The sequence below is a fragment of the Dioscorea cayenensis genome, chromosome 2 (assembly GCF_009730915.1).
Source record: "Dioscorea cayenensis subsp. rotundata cultivar TDr96_F1 chromosome 2, TDr96_F1_v2_PseudoChromosome.rev07_lg8_w22 25.fasta, whole genome shotgun sequence".
NCBI classification, from domain to species: Eukaryota; Viridiplantae; Streptophyta; class Magnoliopsida; order Dioscoreales; family Dioscoreaceae; genus Dioscorea; species Dioscorea cayenensis.
Window position 1 is genome coordinate 7,792,641 of NC_052472.1, and position 8,993 is coordinate 7,801,633.

The following is an 8,993-nucleotide window of genomic DNA, read 5'->3' on the forward strand; positions in this document are numbered from 1 at the left end:
AATTGTGACTAGGCGTCTTTCGCTTGGACCAAAGGGTTAGATCTATATTAGAAAATAGGGTTTATCACTTAGAGTCCCTAGAGCTTTAAGCAACCTTACACAGTGTGAGACCAACCATTATGTTTCTCGATTGATGCTTAATGACTCGTGGAAATCCTAAAACACGGTTGACGTTAGGTTTGGGACCGTGTGTTTTAGGATTTCCATGATTCATTAAGCATCAATTGAGAAACATAATGGTTGGTCTTGCACTTGAAACTATAGTCCTAGGGTGAACAATGTCCGGGTGCCCCAATTTCTTTCGATTTCCTCTCCTATCTTTTATTTACGCCTCTTTCTTCTTTCCTTATTTCTATTTTCATTGATTTTGTTCACACCACTATCGATTCATCTTCATTATAGTTAAATAGCAATCTTTGTGTTTTTTATCACTATTCCCTGTGGATGTGACTACCCACTCACTAGGGTATTATTACTTTGACAAACCCATGCACTTGCAGTTCACACGCAAAAGGGCATTGTCAAGTTTTTGGTGTCGTTGCCAGGGAATAGGCGTTTTGGAAACACTTTGCACTTTACTTATTTAGTTATTCATCACTTATTCTATTTCACACTTTCTTATTATTCCATCATTCTGATTTGTTTTCCTTTCTTTGGTTACAGCTCCAGGTCATGATCCGAGAAAACCCTTCAACATTGGTTGAAGGAAATCCTGATAGTGAACGAAGAATTCATAAAAGGGAAAAAAAACTGTGCAAGAACAGTTAAATCAAGCTGAAATAGAAGGTGAAGGGTCTGATAACATGGTAGAATAGAATGAGCAGCAGAGGACACTACTAGATTATGCCAGACCCGCAGTTCTTGGCACGGAGTCTAATATTGTGCGGCCACTGATCACGGCTCAGAATTTTGAGTTCAAGCCAGGCTTCATCAAGATGTTATAGCAGTCAACACAATTTAATGGTTTGGCTGATGAGGATCCAAACAATGACATTGAGAACTTCTTAGAAGTGTGCGACATACTCAAGATTAATGGTGTTACAGATAATGATATCATGTTGAGAGCCTTCCCATTTTCCTTAAAAGTGAGAGCAAAACAATAGCTACATTCATTACCTAGAGCATTAATCACTACTTGGGAGGAGATGGTAGAAGCTTTTCTTACCTGATATTTTCCTCCTAGAAAATCTGCAAAGCTTAGGAATGAAATATCATCTTTTGTGCAAACAGAATTGGAGTCTCTATTTGAGACAAGGGATAGGTTCAAGGAGCTCTCTACGGAAATGTCCTCAACATGGGTTTCCTGAGTGGATAATCATTCATACTTTCTATAATGGTTTGAACCCAAACATGAAGCAGTTACTTGATGCTGCAATAGGAGGTACCTTAGAAAGTAAGACCCCCGACAAGGCCCGACATCTTATTGAAGAAATGGCTATGAATAGTTATCAGTGGAACACAAGGGACAGAAAGAAGGTAGCCGGACTTCATGAGATTGATGCAGTTACCTCATTTGCGGCCTAGGTGGAGTTATTGAGCAAGAAGTTAGACACTCTAACTTCTCCTAGAGTGGCGGCCCTAACTAGTTACACTAGGTATGGGAGAGGACATGCTCCATTAGATTACTCGATCTCTATTGGTGGTACATCCTCGATGGAATAAGTAGATTTTGTAGGGAATGTAATGAGAGGCCAAGGGAATCCATATAGCAACACCTACAATCCGAGTTGGAGGAGCCACCCAAACCTTTCTTGGAGTAATCAAGGGCAACAAAAGGCCATGGTACCACCGGGATTCCAACAACAACAACAAGCCCCGAACATGGAAAAATTAAGTTTCAGGTTTGGAAACCCGGATGATTGATTTAGAGAAAACTTTGACCAAGTTCATCCAATCATCGGATACAAGGTTTCAGTCGATCTAAGCTACACTTCGTAACCACACCGCATCATTACACAATTTAGAGAATCAAGTGGGGCAGATTGCGAAGTCATTATCGGAGAGACCTCAAGAGAGCTTAACTAGTAACACCGAAAACCAACTCAAGAGAACATGTAAAGGCTATCACTTTGAGAAGTGGCCATGAAGTTGAGGGTAGGCTCCTAAGCAAGAAGACCAATGTTGAAGCACCCGAGTTCGTAGAGGTTGAGGAAATAGCGAAAGAGAAGGGGGTGGAACCCCCACCTTACAAGCCAAGAATCTCTTATCCTTCAAGATTGAAGAATGACCAAAATGATGAGCAATATAAGAAGTTCTTGTGTCTATTCTAGCAGTTGCATATCAACATAACATTTGTGGAGGCGTTGTCTCTAAATGGCTCACTATACAAAGTTTTTAAAGGACCTCTTAACCAACAAGAGGAAGTTAGAAGAGAGTACATCTGTGATTTTAGATGCTTTATGTTCGGCGGTGTTGCAAAAGAATATGCCGAACAAGAAGAAAGACCCCGGAAGCTTCATCATTCCATGCAACATTGGTAATTTGGGTGAGGAGAAGCCATTGGCAAACTCAGGGGCTAGTATCAACATCATGCCTTACACATGGTTCCAGAAGCTAGGCTTAGGAGAGCCTTGGCCCACTCAGATGACACTTCAATTGGCGGACTGAATGGTGAGACATCCGAAGGGCATCATCGAAGATGTACTCATGAAGGTTGACAAGTACATATTTCTTGTGGACTTCGTAGTGTTGGATGTTGATGAGGATGTTGATGCTCCTTTGATACTTAGAAGGCTGTTCTTGCGCACTTCTACGGCTCTTATTGACTTCGTATTGTTGGATGTTGATGAGGATGTTGATGCTCCTTTGATACTTAGAAGGCTGTTCTTGCGCACTTCTACGGCTCTTATTGACATGGACGGCGGAGAGTTGACATTGAGAGTTGATGATGACAATTTGACATATCGCCTCGCCGAAGCCATAAGACATTCTCTTGACTTTGATGATACTCTTTACTTTCTTGACACTATTGATGAGCTAATTGATGAATATGTGTAGGAAATGATGTGTCTGGACCCATACGAGGGGTTACTAGACCAAGAGATGATGAATGAAGAAGTTTTGATACTTGGTCTAAAGGACAAGGTGTAACCTGCCCCGGGGATCATAAAGAAGATGATCCAGAAGATGAAGCAAGCAAGGAGACATCACAAGAAATTACCCAAAGGCTAATGGGGATGTGCAAGAATGAAGTAAGGGTGACGTACCCTCATGTGGTAACATGCTCGACTACTCTCTCTCTACCTTGAAAAGATTATGTTCAACATGCTTTCAGGTTATGGGTAAGAAGAAAACCTTCATCTATGAACCCCCATGAGATAAGGTCAGATATGTCAAGCTTAGTGATGTTAAACAAGCGCTTCTTGGGAGGCAACCCAAGTCTTTACTGTTTTCTAGGTTTAGTTTTGTGCTTGCGTGAATAAGAACTTGAGTGTTGGTGTTTTAATCTTTTACATGTTTTTGTTGTGATTTTCTCGTAGATTATTGGTGTTTTCGTGTGCTTAATTGTGTGTGGTGAAGTTTCTTGGTCGTTTGAGCGTGTTTTTCATGATTCTCTGGTTAGTTTTGCATAATATAGGAAGGCTATGAGTATGTGTAAATGTGCAGAAATTTTCTGCAGAGCCTGAAATTTGTTCTAAGTTATCCAAAGAAGACACACGGCTGTGTGGAATTTCCACATATGCGTGTGGTTTTGTTCAGAGCTCATCCCGAGAGAACACAGGGACATGTGTCTACTCCTGTGAATGAACTTGTGATGATCACATGCCAGTGGGTAATTTCCATACGACCGTGTATTTCTATGCAGAGTTCAGAACTCTATCCCGAGAAGACACAAGGGCGTGTGTCTGCCTCTGTGGATGACTCTGAGAAATACACACGGGCGTGGATAATTTCCACATGCCTATGTGAATCTCTGCAGAGAGTTCTCTGCCATGCCGAGAAAATACAAGGGCTTGTGAGTGCCCCTATGAAGATCCACACACCCGTGTGGAATTTTCATAAGGACATGTGAAACACTTAGAAGTATTTCTCGGGTGGACGGAGAAGCCACAGTGGTGTGTAGGTGCCCCTGTGAGTAGTTGGATACGGTTATTGTCCATACAGGAACTGGCAATTTGTATTTTGACTTTGGAGGTTCTTGTTTCTTTCGAGTTCGACCGTTCCTACCACATATTTGATAGTATAGACACCATTTAGTTCAAAGCTTTTGGGCAGTACCATAGCATGAGTGTCACGCAGTTCTCTATCCGACTTGGGCTCTATGATGAGGTGTTCACCAATATTGAGGAGTACGATTGTTTACCTACTGACTATCCTAGTAGTTTGACTCCACAGAGAGCGCATAGGACACTGTGCGACCAAGGTCAGCATGAGCCGGGAGTGTCGAAGGCTACATGCCTCTCCCAACCGAGTTACGGATACATTCATGCCATCTTGAGAAGATAGGAGCTGTTATATTTGTACTCCATGGTGCAGAGCGAGCCGATTCACTTAGGACACATCATGGCAGAGTACCTGCGCCATTAAGGATAGTACGCCAGAGTAGGAGTGCTCTTCTCTGGTCCCTACATTACCAGACTCATTATAGGGATGGGTCTTTTGGACGCCATTCGCGGGGCCGAGAAGACGATCGTACCGGCACCCGTTGGCTTAGAGATTATGCGTCTGATGCGGATGATCAGGAGATATCGAGACGGGGTGTATGTGATGAACATACCCCCACCAGAGCCAGGTGAGGCCAAGGGAGATGCAGAAGAGGGGTCACAGCCAGTTCTTGACCCACAGACAGAGAGGGAGCAAACTGAGGCATCTTCCATAGCACTGGAGCTACCTCCAGTGCACATATTCTCTTCACCTAGAGCCCATGATCATTTTGAAAGGCTCGAGAGTGCTGTGGGGGCACTACAGAGTGACTTGGCTGAGGTTCGCGTGCTACAGGCAGCGAACCACACTGAGGTTATGACGCGTCTTGATGTCCTACATTAGTTACTCGAGCTAGACGCGACATCTTCCTTTGTGATGAGACCCCGGACTCCTCAGGCATCACCACCACCACCATCACCACCAGCAGCACCAATTGATCCAGCACCAGCAGTAGTAGCAGCGGCGACAGAGCCAGACACCGACGCTTGAGGCATCTTTACTTTTCCTTGTTCTTATTTTTTGTATTTCAATTAAGTATTATGTTTTGGACTTGTATCACTCAGAAAGGATCTTCCTTCTGAGTTTATCTTTTATTTTCAGTTTTCTCAAGTTATATTTCATTTTCATATCTTTATATACTCGAGTTTTACTTTGTTTTTGTTGGGCTTCACTGAACCCCCATATGTATACGTGTAGATGGTCTTGCTAGTATGAAAATTGAGGACTAGTCATGGACATGGTAAATGTGCTTTTCACATGGCCATGTGTGCTCCACAACCCATTGGAACTCAACTCTAAATGAATATAGCTCCATCAAATGTACCACTAGGAGTTTAGGGGAGTATTATTTCAATTGCCCACCTCCATATATGTTTTTGATTGCTTTATATTTTATTGTGCTTGCATGCGTACATTGAGGGCAATATACATCTTAAGTGTGTGCGGGGGAGGGGGGGAGTTCACATTACACATGTTCTATACGTATGCTTTTATTGTATATGCTCATGTAGCCTATGGCAGTTCACCTTAGTTGCAATGATTGTATTATTAAGTTTAGGAGAATTTTTAACATTGAATTTTTTCATACTCTAGTTCTCACTTGAATTTTTAGGAATTTTTGCTCGATTGACACTTGTTACACTACTCGTTCATTAAACTTATAGAAACTCAAGTTCAATGTTTAAGGGACTAGTTTAGTTGCTCTTTGTTTTTAGTTTCTTCAAAAAAAACTAGTTGAATGAAAAAAAATATGCTTGTGTTGTTTGTGCATTGGGGATGGAAAGAGCTACCACCCATGAAGTATGAAGCTAATATCATAAGTCGGATACTAGTTATGACTTATTGAGAGAAAGAGCTATCTCATAGGATGAGTGAAAGCTACTACCCCGGTAGAAAGAGCTACCACCTCGAAAGTGTGAAAACCACCCTAGCGGCCGCTTCGGAAAGGGCTACCTTAGAAGATTTGTGGAGCTACTACCACCTCTTTTCTTTCTTTTTGTACATAAATAAGTCCCTCTAACTTAGAGCTTTGAGGAGTATACGTTTGGGTTGATTTGAGTGAGTTTACACACACTTACACGATTTTGGGTTGTTGTCTTTTTTATTCGAGTTTTTAGCTAGAGCATTGATTTTTCTTATTCGGTGTTGAAATTTTCCTTACTTATAGAATGCTTCCCTTGAATGCTTTGGTGAACCTAAGGCCAAGCACTTTCAAGATTCCCTCCTTTTATACTTCAATGTTTTATTTTTGCTTGAGAACAAGCAAAAGCTTAAGTGTGGGGGCGTTTGATAAGTGCTTGTGTATTAGTAATACGAAGTATTCTTCTCTTACAATGTGCATTACTTTTATCATATTTTATCGCTTATACATGTATATTCATGTTCTTTTGTACATATAATGTTGTGGAGACAAGTATGGAAGAAAGAAGCCAAAGTAGATCGTGAATCCACTTTGTTGATAAAAATCTTGGAGTGAACAAACGTGAAGACACAAGTGGAGCTCAAAGACATATGAGTATGTGCCAACCTCCGTTGTACTCGAGTGGACAAGCAAATTAGAGAAGCACTAAAGGCAGTCACACTCATATGTTCTAACTTGTGCCATGCTAGCAAGATTGTCATCAAATATGATTTTATTGAAGATGTAACATGATCTACCGCATGGATGTGTGCACATTCATGTGGCCTCGATGAAAGTGTGGATTCGGGAGAATTTTGGCGGAGCACCATAGCAGGTACTGTAGCAGTTACTCTTTATAAGCCGCTGAAAAAATCAATTCCTGCAGATTCACATGGGCTTGTGGAAATTCCACATGCCCATGTGGAAGCCCGCCTCCAGCCTATTTAAGTCGCAACTTCAGCCCGTTTTGAGAATCTTTTTCCCATCTTTTGCTCATCTCTTCACCATCTTTGGAGGCGCTCACGGCTAAGGTTTGGAGAGGTGTTGGCAAGGTTTTTGGAGTGGTTCTATGACCTTCAACACCGCGTTCCTTCGAAAGATAGTTATTGGGGATGTTTTCGTCGGCATCGAGTCGGCGAGGTGTGCCCTAAGCTTGACAATGGAACCTTTGGAGAAGACGCGGCTACTCTACAAGACCATCGACACAGACACTAAAGGGGTTTTATTCATGGATTGCATATCTTTACTCTCGATTCCATTATTGATTATATTTTTCTCTATGGAGAGCTAAACCCCTAGTGGGTACTTAAACTTGTAAACCCAAGGATGATATTGTTTCTTTGACCTTTTACTATGCTTTCTTTAATTAATGTTTCAATTAAGTTCCAATCCTAAATACTTGTTAAGTTGATTTTCCCTTAGAGTGACACTAGGGTTGAGAATCCATCTTGGTAACTTTTGTGGATAAGTGACACACCATGAGGGTTAGACAATGCTAGATTGGAGAGGGTTGAGAGGGGAGTCAAGAGATAGTGGAACGCCCACTTTCCCCTCCGGTGTGACTTATCCTACCTCCACATTCTAAGTGTTTTTTGCGGTCACAATAGAGTGAAGTGCTAAGAGACGAACTCCGCTGGGGCTTAGTTGTGCAAGCAACAGAGTGAAGCGTTAAAGTAATCCTTAGTATCTGGGGCTTAATTGTGACTAGGCATCTTTCACTTGGACCAAAGGGTTAGATCTATATTAGGGAATAGGGTTTATTACTTGGAGTCCATAGAGCTTTAAGCAACCTTACACAGTGTGAGACATCAAGACTGAGCGATTTCTCTATCGGGGCACAGTGTAGGGTTAGTCACGGTTGACCTTAGGTTTGGGACCGTGTGTTTTAGGATTTCCACAACTCATTAAGCATCAATTGAGAAACATAATGGTTGGTCTTGCAAATGAAATAATAGTCCTAGGGTGAGTAATGTCTGGGTGCCCCCATTTATGTCAATTGCCTCTCCTACTTTTATTTGCGCCTCCTTCTTCTTTCCTTATTTCTATTTTCATTGATTTTGATCACACCACTATTGATTCATCTTCATTCTAGTTAAATAGCAATCTTTGTGTTTCTGATCACTATTCTCTGTGGATACAAATACCCACTCACCATGGTATTATTACTTCGGCAAACCTGTGCACTTGCAATTCACACACAAAAGGACGTAGTCACTTTTGAATGGTATACAAACTTGCAACCTAAATCCATTCAGACATGGCAACAAATGAAGGACTCTTTTAGGGTCGGATTTGGTGGAGTCACTAATAAAATCATTATAGCTGATCTGGCTAACACAAGGCAAAACAAAGATGAGAAGGTTGTTGACTACTTGATGAGGTGGCACAACCTTAAAATTAAATGTGAGCAATGGCTTGATCAAGTGCAATAGGTGGGATTATTAGTAGGGGAACATTGACAACTGGATGCCAACCTTCTCATTTCATCTATTAATATCCATACCTTCTAAAACTTGATCTCGCAAGTGAAGAAGCTGGAAAGAACTAGTCTAAAGGTGGCGTCTACGATGCATTCCACTAAGGTGGATAAGGAGAAGCAAAAGAAGCCAGAAGGTGTCAAACATTTGGCTTTTGCAAAGAATAAGGTGAAATAGGAGATTGCACCATCCAACAATAATAAGCCAAAACCACCTGAACTTGGTGGGTGGAAATGATCCAACTAAGCCTTCAAGCTCTTTTGAAGAGAGGATGAGCAAAAAGTATTCTTTTAGAAGTGATAAGGTGATGTAGATAATTAGGCCCCGTTTGGTTTCTGGGAATGATCCCCAATGCATAGGGAATCACTCCTTTTGGAACATAGCCATGTTTGGGTATGCGTCAAATTATTTGGGGATGGCACGAGGGAGGCATGGATACCCCCCAAACCCTGCATGGTGGTTCCTCCTAAAAT

General features: G+C 41.7%; 1 non-coding gene across 1 annotated transcript; it reads right to left on the reverse strand.

Moving 5' to 3' along the window:
* Window positions 1-1,193: 1,193 nt before the first annotated feature.
* On the reverse strand, window positions 1,194-1,301 carry LOC120281161. The gene has a single exon (XR_005542506.1). It is a non-coding gene; the product is annotated as a small nucleolar RNA R71 (small nucleolar RNA).
* Between the last annotated feature and the right edge of the window lie 7,692 nt (window positions 1,302-8,993).